We start from the raw sequence: 18,267 nt of genomic DNA, 5'->3' as shown, positions 1-18,267 counted from the left end.
TCCCAGGTTGTTATGTTATGTTATGTTATGTTATCCTGATTTATTGAGCGCACAGCTGCCCCAGCAAAGGGGCGTCCTGGCGCTTGTGTGCGTGGTCGGTGGGTGTCGGGCTGCCCCCAGTGCCGTCGGCCACCAGGAGTTGTCCCAGGCTGAAGGGTTGGAGTCGAGGATGAGGACCTCCATCTTGTCCAAGTTCAGCTTCAGACGGCTGGTCTTCATCCAGTCGGCAACAGTTCATGTCCCACGAGTGAAGCCAGTGTAGCCTTGCAAATCCACAATTGGCCATAATCCCCACAGTGCAAAATATTGTGGGTGTCCCTACTACTGCTCCCCTGAATGGGCATCCCTGAGGCACAGGTCACTGTGCTGTAGCTACTTGTGTCAGAATGGACCCAGAGACAGACTGCCAGAGTAGGAGTGCCAAATGACAAGGCTTTCATATGATAATAATGCATGTTACGTGCAAGACAGGCTTGAATGTATATAAACTTGACTATTGGTAACATTAAGGGGTGTGTGTAACAGGCACAGAGCCTAGAACAGTGAACGGATCATTTGAATGGTAATGCTAATGGAGTGTGTTTTAAAGCCTTAATTTTTTTCTGTTGAGAAACTCTGGAGCATATTTATGAGGGCCTTGCGTCATGCTTGCACCACGCGACGTGGTACATGCATGATGCTACGTTTCAAGTCATATTCATGACGTCACGCAAAGCCACTTTGTCAGCTCTGAAAGGCTTCATAAATAGGGAGTAATGGACGTAGCACGAATCGCTGTGTTGCATCACTCTGTGCAAGGGAGGCCTTCCATGGACACTGCAGTGCATTCTGCAGCACACTCAGAAAGAGGAAAACGCCTCGATGGATTGTTTTTGTGCGTGGTGCAAGGCATGGAGCAAGGCTGCAGACATGACGCCAGAGAGGAAGGAAATGACAGGATTGCAGAGTATTGGATAAATACAGCGCATGCCTACCCTTTCCTAGTGATGCAGGGCAGCAAGGTAACTTGCTAAGATAGCTTGAGCGACAATTCCCATATATATGCCCCTCTGTTTTTCGACACTGTTTGAACTAACAGTACAGAGAAGGAAAGAGATGACCTTGTGAGGATCCGTCTTGGAAGGAGGAAGAGAGAAGTAGCCTCAGCTTCTGTAGAGGGGAATTGTTTGCACATTTTTGTAGCAAAGCATGAGCCGAGCACAAGTGACTCCTCCTCCCCCCGTAAGACATCATTAGTGATAAAGGTATGTAGGGTAGCGGCGCAGGAGCGAGGTTAGACACGCCCACCAGTTGCTGAGGGGAGATGCTGAAGAGTTGAATTCTGACCACTGACCAGATGACGGTGTCGATATGTAAAGAGAATATCCACATCTTAGTCACCTAATGCAGCCACATATGCGAGATGGCTGACCATGTTTTTTCAAACTTAGGGGCATATTCATGTGATTAGTGGTGCAGATCAGCAAGTCACCATGCTGTGCTGCCCTGTGTCACAGGGAAAGGGCATGAATGTGCCGAATTAAGCAATAATGAACATTCCTGTCCTTTCCCCCTGTGCTTGTGCCATTTTGGAAACCTAATGCCAACAAAGACACCATTCATCATCTTATAAGGGTGCCATCCTGCACAAAAACAATACATAGAAAAAGACGAGGAGAAATAAATATATTTCTCCTCGTTACACATCACCTGGAGAGGCGTATCTTTTGGGCACATTCCAAGGTTTACCAGGTTTCGTAAATCTAGGAATACGTAAATCATGGGATTTGCGTTGGAACACCCACCACAACGCCCATTGAACGCCTCCCTGGTGCAGAGTAAGTCAACGCAGCAATGTATGCTACCTAACTCCAGATTTATTAATCTATTCAAAGCCACGCAATGTGGCTTTGCGTGGCTCATAAATCTGACTTAGTCTTGCGTCACGCAGGTACCACTTTGGTGGTGCAAAGGTGACACAAGTCTATCATAAATTTGCCCCTAAGTACGCACTATTTTAATATCATACACATTTGGGATGCAGTTTGGTCAGGGTTTGCCTAACATTGACTGTTATCTTCAGAATATAAGCTGAGTTGTTTGTAATAATTGTGATCATTCTGACGCACATGATTTGTACACAAATACTGTATAATAAATAACCACACAGTATAAAATATCATTTGTTTCACGTGCGTACTGATTTGTGGGTACAAGCGCAGGACCCCACTTTATCATCAACTGCAGATAAGAGATTCTTTGTCAGGTGTCCGCGGCTCATTACACTCCCTGCCTTGCAGAGCATAACCTGCTAGAAAGGAGGTGAGAGACATCTGCCAAAAATGGCATACATTTGTGTGGCTGCAATAATTTTTGATTCAGAAAAGGGGGTGGTGATGAACAGAGTGTCTGAATTAAGCAGACCACTCTTACCCAGTCCAAAGATCAGGGCTTGATCCATCACCGTTTTTAGCTCACTGCACCATCCCAGCTCAGAACTTGGCTATATGCAAATTAGTCTGTCCCTGGCCCAGTGCATCATGGGAACAGGGCAGACCAAACTACCAAGCCAATTCTTATACTGGGAAGGAAACAAGCTACCGGGTCATCGGTAGCTTGTCTCCTTTCTGGTGAAGAATTGGCTTGGTAGTTTAGTCTGCCCTGTTCCCATGATGCATGGTGATGGATCAAGCCCTGATCTTTGGACTGGGTAAGAGTGGTCTGCTTAATTCAGACACTCTGTTCATCACCACCCCCTTTTCTAAATCGTTTTTGGCCCCTATAGGTGTGGCAGGGTATACTCAGACATGAGTCCCTTTCTCACTGCTCCATCAGGATTCAAGCAAGCCGGGCCGAAGACGGCTGACATGCCAGAAACCGGTCCCCGGTAGCTTGTCTCCTTTCTGGTGAAGAATTGGCTTGGTAGTTTAGTCTGCCCTGTTCCCATGATGCACTGGGCCAGGGACAGACTGATTTGCATATAGCCAGGTTCTGAGCTGGGATGGGGCAGTGAGATAAATAACGGTGATGGATCAAGCCCTGATCTTTGGACTGGGTAAGAGTGGTCTGCTTAATTCAGACACTCTGTTCATCACCACCCCCTTCTCTAAATCGTTTTTGGCCACTATAGGTGTGGCAGGGTATACTCAGACATGAGTCCCTTTCTCACTGCTCCATCAGGATTCAAGCAAGCCGGGCCGAAGACGGCTGAAATGCCAGAAACCGGTCCCCGGTAGCTTGTCTCCTTTCTGGTGAAGAATTGGCTTGGTAGTTTAGTCTGCCCTGTTCCCATGATGCACTGGGCCAGGGACAGACTGATTTGCATATAGCCAGGTTCTGAGCTGGGATGCGGCAGTGAGATAAATAACGGTGATGGATCAAGCCCTGATCTTTGGACTGGGTAAGAGTGGTCTGCTTAATTCAGACACTCTGTTCATCACCACCCCCTTTTCTAAATCGTTTTTGGCCACTATAGGTGTGGCAGGGTATACTCAGACATGAGACCCTTTCTCACTGCTCCATCAGGATTCAAGCAAGCCGGGCCGAAGACGGCTGAAATGCCAGAAACCGGTCCCCGGTAGCTTGTCTCCTTTCTGGTGAAGAATTGGCTTGGTAGTTTAGTCTGCCCTGTTCCCATGATGCACTGGGCCAGGGACAGACTGATTTGCATATAGCCAGGTTCTGAGCTGGGATGGGGCAGTGAGATAAATAACGGTGATGGATCAAGCCCTGATCTTTGGACTGGGTAAGAGTGGTCTGCTTAATTCAGACACTCTGTTCATCACCACCCCCTTTTCTAAATTGCAATAATTTTTAGCGCCAGTAACAATAATAATTAAGAACTTGTGTATAGTACAGAATTCTACATGTGGTTTCTAAGCACTTTAAATACCATATGTTACTCTTATAAAAAATAGGCGAAGTTGTATTGGTGATCAGACAGGCAGTTTGCATGTGCTCCTTGCCAGCCCATCTTGGAGTAAAATGATAATGCATTTTTCCTCCACTTGACAGACTCGCTCTTGAAGTGCAACACATGCCACCTGCCTGACTGATCTATAACAAGGCCCTTCGAATAAACACAGATGTTTCAAATCCCATTAATATATTGTTGTCCACCAGTTGGCTCCGGAGCAATAGGTTGTACATCTGTGATTCAGAGAATCCATAATGTATAACAGTGTAATACAGTACTATTTCGCAATCAAGGGGTTCTGGTGCCGTCATAATCTATGAAACGTACAAAAAAGTGATGGATTGAATGCTTCAATTAATCTTAGCCACCTGTATTTACTCAGGATGGCATCCTAGTCCATTGTCTTTTTTCCCACCATCCAACCTCAAATTAGACTCAGCCGTGGTCCTGCTTCAATCGAAGCAACCAAGAAAGGACTTGCTAGGCCAGGTCTCCTCCTTCGGAAAACCCACCATACACAAGCGTGTGCACCGCCTCCCCTCAGAAGCTAGTCACTAAAGAACAGCTCACCTCTGACCTCACCAGCACTCCACCTTCAATGAAGCCAGACGCTAACACAGCAGCATGAAACCTCCACCCCTGGATCACTAACTGCGCCAACACACTCGCCCCCCCTCAAGAAAGTTACAGGACGATACAACAAGATAGATAGCTGGTTCACCCCTGCACTACAAGAATCCAAGTGCTCCTGCCGATGACTCAAAAAGACATAGAGGAACAGCAAAACCCCTGAAACACGCACCGCCTACAGAACAGCCACCACAGCACACGACCAGCTCTTCAAAGCCACAAAGAAGAACTTCTTCCAAGACAGAATCCTCACCAAAGCCCACAACTCCAAAGAACTATTCTCCATCATCCAGGAATTTGCCAAACCCAACAGCGAAACAACACACCTGCCACCCTCCCAAGACCTCTGCAATAGACTCAGCACCTTTTTTCACCTCAAGATTAAGACGCTCTACGACGACTTCGACAACCAAGACCTCAGGATTGCTTCAGGCCCACCCCCAGTGACGCCACCCAATAGACCCTACTCTCTTGGACCCTGCTCATGACAGAAGACACCTTAAAGAGCATGAAAGGCATCCACTCCAGAGCACACTCAGACCCCTGTCCCCACATACATCTTCCACAGAGCCGCCATGGTCATCGCAAGTGAACTATGCCGGACGATCAACAACTCCCTCGAGACTGCCACATTCCCTGAAGACTAGGAACACAATGAAGTCACCCCCCCCTCCTGAAGATACCCTGCGCACACCCGACGGACCTCAAGAATTTCAGGCACATCTCACTGCTCCCTTTTGCACCCAAGGTAATTGAAAAGGCCGTCAACACGCAGTTAGCAAACGTCATCGAAGCCAACATCTTGCTGGACATCTCCCAATCCGGATTCCGCAACAACGCAGCACTGAGACTGCCCTACTAGCCACCTCTGATGACAACCGTGCCCTCCTCGATCAGGGCCAAATGACAGCCTTCATCCTCCTGGACCTCTCAGCTGCCTTCAACACTGTCTCCCACTGCACATTAGCCACCAGACTCCACGACACTGGCATCCGAGGAAAGGCTCTCGACTGGATACACTCATTTCTTACAGGCAGAACTCAGCGAGTCAGACTCTTGCCCTGCCTCTCAGAATCAACAGAGAGTAGATTTGGAATAACCCAGGGATCCTCCCTTCCCCCCACCCTCTTCAACATCTACTTGGCCCCCCTTGCAACCATCATCAGAAACCACAGACTCAACATTGTTTCGTTCACGGAAGACACCCAGCTCAGCCTCTCCGTCACCAAGATACCCAACATCACCAGGCTCAACTTCCAAGAAGGGAGGAAACCGTTGCCACCTGAATGAAGAAGAGCTGCCTGTAGGATACTTGTAAAGCGCACAGCTTCCCATCACTGGGGCATCCCGGCGCTGTATAACGCTGTATAACGCTGTGGAACCCTTCCTGGCTCTCCCTGTGAGATGCCCCTCCTGGGCATCCCCAAGGTGAAGCCAGGCATCCCAGTATTGTAGGGGCCGTTGTGGAGATTAAGCAAGCTATTGCCCAGAGTTGCAGCGTGGGACCCCATGATTAGAGTAGGTGCCGAGGCGAGAATTATCGAGTCCGCAGACAAATGAGCCCAAGACCCTGCCGCGTCGGGAATGGAACCCTGGTCCCGGGCCAGACCTCTGCATCAGGGTCTGCCACTCTAACCATTGAGCCACACTCCTCCACTCCCTGAAACTCAACACTGAGAAAACAGTAGTCCTCATCCTTGGCTCCACCCACTCAGCATGGGACAACACCTGGTAGCCCCTGACCATGGAAACTCCCCCACCCGACAGACCAGTCAGGAAACCTCAGCATCATACTAGACTCATCACTCATTATGAACTGCCACATCAACGCTGTATCTTCGGCCTGCTTCAACACCCTCCGCATACTTCGAAAAACAGTCAGATGGATCCGCACTGAATCCAGGAAAACATCATGCATGCCCTCATCACTAGCAGACTGGACTACGGCAATGCCCTCTATGCTGGAATCAACAAAAATCTCCTTTGCAAGCTCCAGACCATCCAGAACTTCGCAGCCAGACTGATCCTAGACAGTGATAAATGGAATGCTTGAATTAATCTCAGCCACTGGTAGTTAATTCAAAATATCATTCCATAATTTTGTTGCTTTTGCAGTAGGGGCCCTAAATGGGAAAGGAATTACCAGATGTGGGTCATGGAACTCGAACTACCCCTCACTCACAAAACCTAAATAGGTTGAAACTGGTCTGGGTTGCTTGTTGTTTGGAGGGTACCTGACCTGGAAGTTTAGGATGGACTATTCCTTTTGGGGCATGACCATTACTGATTTGCTTAAAGCAGGCCTCTGTCTAGAATGGTACGGTGGGTGAAAAATGAATGTGGCCTAAAGCAATTGCCAGTGTTCTCTCCCAATCCTTGCCCACGTAGATCTCGAATCAGTCACTAGCCTCATGTGTGCAGTTAAATCTGGTCCCCTGACGAACCCTGCCTCCGTCACATTTTTAATCTTTGTGCCAGTACTATTTGCCTAGCATTCACCACAATCTTCAACCCATCTCTCGACCTGACTGAAGTCCTCTACAATTAGAAGCACACTGACGTCGCCCTCCTACTACAAAAGCTCCTTGCTAAGAAATGCGTTACTTACCTGTAACAGCAGTTATCCAGTATTGGTGTCTTTCATAGATTCACATGCCTGAATCATTCCCCGTCGCCGAGACGGGAGCCTCCGGTACATAAAAAAGTAATGTCCTAGGGACATACATAGAGAATATCGGCCGAAGGGCCTCCCCTTTGGGGCCTTTCCACGTCCTTATGTAAAAAGGACCGAACTCTCATCGTTAGCCAATCAACTCCGACCTCCCTCTAGAACCTTCCCGGGAGGAGCCTCAGTCCCTCAGATTTTCGTACGCACCCAGCTAGGGTGTCGGCACTGTAGTCATAGAGGTACGTGAGTCCTTACCGGGGAGGCGGGAGGGTGCATGTGAATCTATGAAAGACACCAATACTGGATAACTGCTGTTACAGGTAAGTAACGCATTTCTTATCCAGTATTTGGGTGTCTTTCATAGATTCACATGCCTGAATCAGAGTAGTGAGCAGTTACACATGCATAGTGGCAAAGCACATTCCCACAACCGGCAGGCCTGCATAAATCACAGACAATGTGAGAGAAACATGGTAATATACAGTCATGCATATAGCAGAGATAAACAAAGACCATGAAGAATGTGCATACCTGGATGGCGGGACGAGGTAAGGCTCACCTTATTGGAAAAGATGGCGTAGCACCGCTTGCCCCACTGCAGCGTCCTTCTGCAGTTCGATGTCCAGGCAGTAGTGTCTGGAAAAGGTGTGCGGGGACTTCCAGGTCGCCGCTCGGCAGATGTCCAGGATCGTCACTCCAGCGAAGAGCGCCGCTGACGTTGACATCGCTCTGGTAGAGTGGGCAGCCACTCGGTCTGTCAAAGGCCGTCCGGCCTGATCATGGCAGAAAGCAATCGCTGAAGAAATCCAGCGGGAGATGCTCTGTTTCGTCAAGGGCAACCCCATGCGCGGGTTGCTGTAGGCTACAAAAAGTTGAGAAGACTTTCTGACGTCTTTGGTCCTATCCAAGTAGAATTTGAGACACCTTTGAAGGTCCAGGGAATGCAGCGTCCTTTCCGCTGCCGTGGAAGGGTTCGCAAAGAACGACTTAAGGACAATCGGTTCGTTCAGATGAAAGTCCGACGGCACCTTAGGAATGAATTTAGGGTTTGGCCTGAGTACCACTCGGTCGTGCCTGAATTGGAGATACGGTTCCTGAATAGACAGCGCCTGAAGTTCGCTGACCCGTCTGGCTGACGTCAGGGCCAGCAGGAGTGCCGTTTTCCAGGAAAGATGTTTGAGTGAGGCCCGGTGTATGGGCTCGAATGGGTGTTTCATGAGTTGGTTGAGCACCAAGTTCAACTGCCAGGTTGGAGGTACTTTCCGAGGCCTCGGAAAGGATCTGTAGAGTCCTTTTAGAAATTGTTTTATCAGTCGATTGGACCAGAGGGAGGGCCCCGATGGGGTCCTGGTGAATCTCGAAATCGCAGCCAGATGAACCTTAATGGAGGCGTGAGCCAGCCCCGACTGAGCCAGGTGGAGGAGGTACGGTAGCAGCTGTACCGGGGTGATCCGGAGGGGGTGTAAGTCGTGTTCCGAACACCACAGGCAGAACCTTTTCCACTTCAGCGAGTAGGTTTTGTTCGTGCTGCCCGCCCTCGCTTTGGCTAGTACTGCCCTGCAGTCCTGCGTGATCTCTAGGTCTCCGAACTCTCGGTGCTCAGGAGCCAGGCCGATAATTTGAGCGAACTGAGGTTCGGGTGGTGTACCTGGCCTCCGGACATCGTTAAGAGGTTCGGGTGTTGTCGTAGGTGAATCGGGGGCCTGATGGACAGGCGAAGCAGGTCCGAGAACCAATGTTGTCTCGGCCAGTACGGAGCAATCAGTATCAGGGTGCACGGCTCCGACTTCATCTTCCGGAGGAGCCTCGGTATCATCGGGAACGGAGGAAAAGCGTACGCAAACACGCTGAACCAGCCGATGGAAAAAGCATTTCCCAGCGACCCCCGTTGGGGATGCCAGCTTGCGTAGCTTTGGCATTTGGCGTTCCCTGCCGTCGCGAAGAGGTCGATCCTCGGGGTCCCCCATTGCGAGAAGACGTGTGCCACCGTGTCGCCGTTCAGCTCCCATTCGTGGGAGAGAGAGGTCCGTCTGCTGAGGGCGTCCGCGATAGTGTTGTCCTTCCCGGGAACGTACTCCGCTTTGAGGGAGAGCCCGTGCGCCACCAACCAGTTCCAGATTTTTTGCGATTCTCGTGAGAGAGAGAGAGATCGCGTTCCCCCTTGTTTGTTCAGGTAGTGCATCGTCGTGGTGTTGTCCGTTTTGACGAGCACGGGGGAAGAGCCGATCCGTGGCAGGAAGGCCTGTAGAGCCAGATACACTGCTCTCAGTTCCAGTAGGTTGATGTGTAGTCGTGTCTCCTGGGCGTCCCATTTTCCGCTGACTCGAAGGTCCAACAGTACTGCGCCCCAGCCTTCCAGTGAGGCGTCTGTCGTGATGACCAGTGGTGCCGGTGGCAGGAGGAACTGCAAGCCGGCCGTCAGGTGCGTCCGGTTTCTCCACCAGAGAAGGGCCTTTGTGATGGCCGGTGTGATCGTGATAATGTCCTCGAAGGAGCCGGAACTCTGTGTCCATTGTCTCGCCAGCGCCTCCTGTAGGGGACGCATGCGGAGCCTGCAGTGAGGTATGAGGAGAATGCATGAAGACATCATCCCTAGCCAGGAGGTGAATGTCCGTACCTTGATGCGAGGCTTCTTGGCCACCGCCGCGGCCAGGGACAGTATTTTGTTGGTCCTGTCCTCTGAGGGGAAAGCCTTCGCGCGCTTCGTGTCCAGGGTAGCCCCTAGGAAGGTGATCCTCGTTGATGGAGTAATGCAGGATTTTTTGAGGTTGATCGTCAGACCCAGCTGTTGAAAAAGAGCGCTGCAGGCGTTGGATGAAGCCGTCGCGCCTTCCGGGGAAGGCGCCTTCACCAGCCAGTCGTCCAGGTAGGGGAACACCTGGTGACCCCTTTGTCGCAGGAAGGCTGCCACAGGCGCTAAGCACTTCGTGAAGATACGTGGCGCAGATTTGAGGCCGAATGGCAAGACCTTGAACTGGTAATGTCTGCCCGCTATTTCGAACCGTAGGTACTTCCTGTGCCTTACGAGGATGGGGATATGGTAGTAGGCGTCCTGTAAGTCCAGGGAGACCATCGAGTCTCCTCTTTCCAGTGCTCCCAGGATCTCCTGGATTGTGACCATCCGGAAGGATTGACTCCGCAGGAAGGCGTTGAGCGCCCGGAGGTCTAGGATCGGCCTCCACTTGTCCCCTTTCTGTTGGACTAGGAAGAAGTGGGAATAAAAACCCTTCCCCTTCTGGGACTTTGGGACTCTTTCGATGGCTCCTTTGACCAACATGGCGGAGACCTCTTTGAGAAGGAGGTGCAGGTGTTTGTGAGCACGCTTTAGCGGAGGGGTGTTGGGAGGGGTGTTGACCAGTTCCAGGGAATGTCCAAATTGAATTATTTGTAGTACCCACCGATCCGTAGTGATTTTTTGCCAATTGTGGAAGAAGTGGGTCAGTTTTCCCCCAATTAGAAAGGATTGAGACGGTGGTGGGACTGGCCGGAGTAAATGGTCACTGGCGGCCGCCAGTGCCCTTCTTGGCGGATTTGCCTCTGAAGGATGACCTCCCATAGGATGACTGACGGGACTGTTGTTTGTGCTGGGGCTGGTTCCTGTTGCTGTAGGAATAGGACGACCGATTTTGGTAGGAACCTCTGTAGGAGTACTGACCTCTGGAGCGGCCCCCCCGAAAGGATTGGTTCCGGGACTGGAGGGAGCCCAGAGCCCTCGCCGTGTCGGTGTCTTTTTTGATGGCCTGGAGTGCCTCGTCTATCTTCTCCCCAAAGAGGAATTGGCCATCGAACGGCATATCTAGCACCTTAGATTGGACCTCCTGCCGAAAAGACGTCGCTTTGAGCCAGCCTTGGCGGCGTAGCACGGCAGCCCCGGCCAACTGGCGGAATCCCGTCATGGCTGCGTCGATGGCGCAGTCGATAATTTCTGCCGCAGAGTTTTGTCCTTCCGCTAGAAGTGCTTTCACCTCGTCCTGGACCGCGGCTGGCAGACTTTGCAGATAGGGAGCTATGTCTTCCCAGAGCTGGCGGTTGTAGCGGCCAAGGAGGGCGATGGAATTTGCCACCTTGATGGACATGGCTGACGTGGTAGAGAACCTCTTGCCTATGGTGTCCAGCTTCCTTCCTTCCTTGTCCGGGGGCGCGGACAGCGGCGAGGAGGGGTTGCGGGATTGTTTTTGGGCCGCCTGAGTGACAACCGAGTCCGGTTTGGGGTGGCCGGTCAGGCAGGCAGGTGCGGAGTTCGGGGCCTTATATTTTTTGTCAAGGCGCGGAACCACCGCAGGCACCGAAGCAGGCGTGAGCATCAGCTTCTTGCCCTGTTCCCATAGAAAGTCTATAAGAGGAATAGACTTGGTCGTTTTCTGGCTGTGCTCCTTGAAATCATGGAGGAAGCATTCCGTTTCCGCGGATTCCACTGCCATGTGAAATCTCCTTGCAGCTCTGTCCACCAGTTTGTGGAAACCTCCCACGTCCGCCGCTTCAGAGTGGCGCGGTCGCGGGGATGCCGGGGTAGACGAATGGTGTGATGACGCAGCATCGGCATCCCGTCTCTGTGGTCCGAGGCGACGTCTTGCACCTCGCCTTCCTCTAAGTCCGTCTCATCCTCCTCGCTTTCCGATGAGTCCTCCGCCTGGGTTTGCGGTCGGAGTTGGCTCCGAGGACGGGCCTGGGGAGCGGAAGGGTGCGAGGCCGATGGTTGCGCTTGGGTGACCGGTACCTGGGTACCGCTGTCGGCGTCCGGGAACCGTTGTTTATAGTCCTGCACCAGGGATTTCAAATCGTTGACCAGAGACAGTGGCAAACAGATCATCGGGGTGTTCACCGTGTCGACGTTCAGGGAGCGGCCCTGATACATAACTTCGTCCCGGACCTCGTGGACGTCCTGGTGTTCCTCGTGAACCTCCTGTTCTTCGTCTGACTCCTCACTTTGGAGTGTCTCCTGTTCTTGTTCAGGTGCCAACTCCACCGTTGGGCGATCCGAGGGCGTTGGAATCGAGTGAATAGAGACTTCGACCAATCTCGATTCTTTCCAAGATGGCGCCGGGGTCTCTTCCGACGACGTGCGTGAAGATGGCGCCCCCGCCGTGTGTGGTGGTGATTTGGGCACCTCCGTCAGGGTCAATGGCATCAAGTTTTGCGGGGATAAGAGTTTCGCCGCCTCACTGATGGTAGTGCCTTGGACTTGAGATATCTTTGTCGAATGTGTGCTCTTTGAACTTGACTTCGACGTTTTAGGTGACGAACTTGACTTCGACGTTTTAGGTGACGAGCCTTCGGTAAGAGGTGTTTTCGGCGAAGGCGTACCTGTAGATTTAGACCTCTTAGGTGACGAAGAGGCCGTCTTCGTACTGGATGAAGGTTTCAGAGGAATGGTCGAGGAGACCGGTGCGCCTGAGGACGCAGTGGTGGTCGTCGTGGCCGTCGCGGAGGGCGATGAGGCCGTAGTGGTCGACACAGTGGTCGTGGCTGAGGTGGTCCGCTTAGTAGATGGAGCGGGCTTCTTGAACCTCTGGCCATCCTTAACAGACACGGAGGAGGTGGTGGAGCGCGCCTCCGAAGGCTTCCTGTGCGCCTTCTTAGGAGGAGTGTCTGTCTCTCCAGGGGACTGCACCCTGGGTCTCTTCTTGGAGACTTTGGAGGTCGCGGAGACACTACCCTCGGAAGATTCCAGAGTGTCTCGGACCTTAAGCCTGTCGAGCCATTCGCGCAGGCGAGTTTCCCTTTCCTTAACAGTCTTCTTTGGGAAGGCTCTACACACCCTACACTTGTCAGTGACGTGGTCAGGGTACAGGCAATATAAGCACAGGTCGTGCTTGTCCTCCGCTTGAATCCGCTGCTTGCCGCAGGAGGAACAGGCCCTTAGAAGGGCTTTCTTCTGTGAGTCCGCCATGGACGAAGAGTCGATGATAGGATAAAGATAGTCGATGGTAGGATAAAAATCCTTTCCGTACAAAGTGAACTTCGGCGAAGTTTGAGACTTCGAATGTTGGAAACCCTGAAGAGCTCAGGTTGGAGACTCCCTAGCACAACGTGCGGTAGAAAATCTGAGGGACTGAGGCTCCTCCCGGGAAGGTTCTAGAGGGAGGTCGGAGCTGATTGGCTAACGATGAGAGTTCGGTCCTTTTTACATAAGGACGTGGAAAGGCCCCAAAGGGGAGGCCCTTCGGCCGATATTCTCTATGTATGTCCCTAGGACATTACTTTTTTATGTACCGGAGGCTCCCGTCTCGGCGACGGGGAATGATTCAGGCATGTGAATCTATGAAAGACACCCAAATACTGGATAATTCAAAGGTCCTCTTTAACTATGGACCTATCTCACTCTCTTGCCTTATCCTATAAATAGACTAGAAAAATGAGTCAACATACAAGCCTTGTCCTACCTAGAAAAAATGTGCTCCTTGGCCATTCCTAATCTGACTTTAGAGCTTTGCATAGTATGGAGACCACCCTCCTGATGACATCTGTTGCTCTGTGGATCAGGGCAGTCCTGCTATCTTGATCCTTCACAATCAATCTCTCATCAGTTTTCGACACAGTCTCTCACACCATCCTTGTCTGCATGGCTGCGGCTTCCGCTTTAAGGTTTTCAATTGGCTCAAACCCTCCCTTGCTGACAGATTCCAATCCGTCTTACTGCCCCCTTTTGTTTTCAACTCATCCCAAACTATTTGTTGGGTACCATAGGGCTACTCTAAGCCCTACCCTTTTCAACATGTACATACCCTTCTGATTTGCATCATCAGATCCTAAAGCTTTGGAATTGTTTCCCACACTGACAACACACAGTCTATCTATCTAGTTTTGTTGTTATCTGAAATCTCGTCCTTTGAGACCCAATTTTTCCTCCTGTATGCTTCAGGTGCCGGTTGGATGCACTCCCACTGCCTAAAACTCAACAGTGATAAGACTGAGCTGATGGTACTTGCCGATAAAACCAACTGATGGACAGACAGATGGTGGCCCGCTAAACTGGGTGACACTACTCAGTTTACCAGCATTGCCAAAACCCAGGAATTATTCGTGAGTCCAATTCTTCCATGGCCAAGCAAATGGCTGCCATCACTGCTTCCTGTTTTGGCATCTGCAGGATACACTTGAAATTCTTCCCTGGCTCCCTATCGTCACCTGTACATCGCTCTCCTAGGTTCTTATCCCCAGTGGCCTGGACTACAGTAACCGGCTACCCCTTGATTTAACTGCTTGCCAGTTAAAGCAGTGATCACTTGGAGTCAGTCCAAATAGATCTGGTTATTTATTTAACCTTTTAATATCTTCCTTTACAAATCAGTTTTTTTTCAAATAGTCTGACACAAGACAAACACATATTCATTTAAGGGTGAATACACAATACAAATACAAACAACAACATGCATATACATTACACATAAATGTGAAACCAAACAAAAAAAAGTTAGTGTACACCAATCTTAATTCACGAAACAAGGCAAAACGCTTCCGATTACATTCCTTTCATCTTAGAAGAAGAATGCCCAACATTGGGAGCAAAATGAAAAGTGTTTGTCTTGTATCAGACTATTTGTAAACAAGAAAAAGATGTTTGCAATCCCTAGGAATACAATGAACAAACCTCAATAAGTCATTGCCCAATCAATGCGTTTATTTATAAAAACAAAAAGTACTTTATTACACACACACACATACACACAACTAAGCACTGGGGGCAGATTTACAAGCCCCTTGTGCCTCTTTTATGCCGCCGTTGCATCACTTTTGTGATGCAGCGGTGGCGCAAAAGATGCACCATTGTGCGGGGTATTTACAACATGACGCATCTCCGACATACGTTACGTTGTAAAGCCCTGCACCATAAGGAGGCGTTCCGGCGCAGGGGGACGGGGGGGGGGGGATTGGGGGGGGGATGGAGGTGCCACCGAGCTCTTTGCCGGGGCCGGTTTTCGACCAATTTTGTTACAGGGCCGATTTTGCAGCTATGCTACAAAAACGGCCCTGTAACAAAATCGGAACCCAGGGCCCAGAACCGGCCCCCGCCCGTGCAGCGTACCGGGGGATTGCCCGGTGCCCACTATGGCCAGTCTGGCCCTGTTTGCCTACCCCGTCAGGTCTTATGTGGCATCTCATCCTTGGCCTCAGAGTGGCTTATCGTGTGATCTCCTGCCCGAGGCAACTTAAAGTATTCTTTTTCTCCTTTTTTTATCTCTTAAAAAAAGGTGCTTAGGTATATTTTCTGGGATCCTTGTGTCCTCCCAGCACCGACGCATGGGTCTCCCACTTTCTGTTGGTCCCAATACCGCTGCCCGGAGGGTCAGGTGCCTGGGAGTTAACGCAAGGGCAAATCACCTTCCATTTACAGTTTTAAATTATCTCCATGGAGTCCAGCCACCCCTGGGGACAATGCAAACAAATATTAACCCCTTTGCTAGGGAGTAGGGGGGGACGCGTGGTGCTCTCCTGCTGGAGACGGAACCGCTCCGTCATCAGCCTCAGTAGTGCTGTGCTTATGACGGAGCGGGTCCGTCATGGCCCCGCCCGCTCAATAGAATGCCCAGCGCAAGCGCGGAATCTGCGCCGCGCAGGCGCGTCGAGCGGGCCATGACGGAACGGTTCCGTCATCAGCACAGCGCTACCGAGGTTGATGACGGAGCGGTTCCGTCATCAGCTCAGAATGGATTAAAAGATGAGTGAGACTGCTTTTGTAAACTCCATTGTCCCCGGGGAGCCCAACTATACCGGGGACCACCATAGACAATGGGAGAGTTGACATGCTCTCAGACTAAATGCTCCCGGGGAGGGCTGGTACCTTGGAGTGCTGCACCGTCACCCACTCCCAGTGACGGGGGTAGCAAGGTCGTGCAGTGCCGCTTACTGACATTTGTGCTATTTTTGCAAAATTCAAGCTCGCTTCTAAAACGGACATGAGGATGCATTTTGCACTAAGAAACGGCGCTAAATGCAGCAGAACACGAAGAGTAGGTGACTGCTCATGAAATGTGCTCTTGCAAAAGATTTTCTCCCTCAAATTACTCTTAATTACGCGAGGAGGAGTAATCGCGCAATTATCTGTAATTCCGAGTCAAACAGTAACATCGAATTACCGAAATTACTCCAATTACTCTGGTGTAAATGAAATTCTGCCGAGGTCTAGTCATTAATTGGCATTAGGACACATTTCATGCCAACATGTAGCAATACATTACAAACTGCATTGCATGTAAGTACGCATAATTTTTCAGAAATCTAGTCATGCAAAAGCAACGTATGTGCATTTCACACAGCCCCAGTTTCAAGGTGGCAGAGAGAATAAATATCAGCTCTAAGACTACTGATCACATTGTGTAAATAAATAAAATTGTGATTGACTAACGAGTTTAACGGAAGAGATGTACAAAAGTATTAACCCTTTAAATCCAGGCAGCCACTTTTTTAAAATATGAATATCAAAATATCTACTGGACAGATCCACTCCAAATAAAAAAAAAGGCACATACACTTTCTTTTTTTAAGTTTAAAGTTTATTAAAAGAGATAGCAGAGAACACATATGCCGAATAATGATAAACATTAAATATCAAACATACAAAATGATTACTACTAAAAGGGGGGAGGGAGACACATACACTTTCTGAGTAAAGTTCTCCTATCAAGCCAAGCTTGGTGAAAATCTATTCAGTAGTTTTTGCTCTTTTTGCAAAATTTCCTATGACAGCTAAAATGGAAAATGATGCACTTTGTCCCTCCCTCTAACTTTTTTCCTGGGAATAGATATTCCCAAAACTAGGCATGGCCCAACATGGATGATTGACTACCATGTTTTGTAGAAATCTTGTAATGGCTTCAAAGGTTACAGGAAAATCAAAAAGGCCTTTTCAATGGAAACTCTGTCTCAAATATAACTACATAGTAGCTTCCGTCACTGAAAAAAGACACAGTTAAACACATGACATAAGTCAGGGCTGAACACCATGAACAAAAAACCTACCTGGAGAACCAAATGCCGGATGACTTTGAATTGTCAAGTATTGTGTGGAGTCTTAAACATAACTGGTGAATTTCAAAGGTTTTAGTTGTTAGAGCTTTCGATTTAACTTATAGAGGTTTTTCTAGTTTACTTAATTTCAACCCTGGCATGCAGCCAGGCCCTACTACCAACCAACCAAACATGGTCGACCAACGAATGCTGTGAATAACCTTTGACAGTGCCCTGCGAGTTTTCCTCCAGGGCCAGGCCCTCTGTCCAACCCACTATGCTCTACCAACTCCCACTGAGCAAGGCCTGTTACGTACCAATTCTGCGCTGTGTAGTTTTTACCCAGACTCCGGGGCAGATTTAAAGGAAGTGCAGCAGCGCGGCAATGCAAGCCCTTTGGCTGTTCCAGGTTGCGGCACTTCCAAAGCACAGGAATGCGAGATATTTACACTATTATGTCGCATTCCTGTGATCCCCCCAGTGTTGGCGCACAAACTGCTGCCATGCGCTGTCGCGGGCACCATTGCACCATGGTGCAAGGATGCCTGCGTCATGGGAAGATTATTTTTGTGCCGGAAGGGACACCTTCCTGGACAAAAACAATCACTGCAGGCATTTTCCTCTTCCTATGTGTGCGGAAGAATACAGCACGCATTGAAAGAGGAAAAAACAAGAAGAAATGAAAAAAATGTTCCTCGTTGCACCTCGCTATGCCATCCCTGGCGTGGGGTAGCATTCAGACGCATTTCCAGATTTACCATTCCTCATAAATCTGGAAATGTGTCTGGGTCCATGGGTGTTGCCTGGGAACACCCACAGCAACACGCATGGAACGCCCCTTTCACGCAAAGTGCTGCACTTAAAGGGGACATATTACAAAGACAGGAAAAGCCACGCAGGGTGGCTTTTCCTGTCCTTGTAAATATGGAGCAGTAACATGTGCCACCAGTACGTCACAAAGAGTGACATACTGGTGGCGCAGGGGGCTTGTAAAGCTGCCCCTCTGTGTCCAACCACATTCAACTGAAATTAACAGGTTTGCTACAGGGCTTTCTTGGCCTTGCACCAGACCAAATTTGCTAGCTGTCAAATTCCTTCAGATTAATTGAACAGTCTCAAAATTGTG

Source organism: Lissotriton vulgaris, chromosome 3_2 (assembly GCF_964263255.1).
Source record: "Lissotriton vulgaris chromosome 3_2, aLisVul1.2, whole genome shotgun sequence".
Taxonomy (NCBI): domain Eukaryota; kingdom Metazoa; phylum Chordata; class Amphibia; order Caudata; family Salamandridae; genus Lissotriton; species Lissotriton vulgaris.
The sequence above is the reverse complement of the archived record's forward strand: the minus strand, read 5'-3'. Positions refer to the sequence as shown.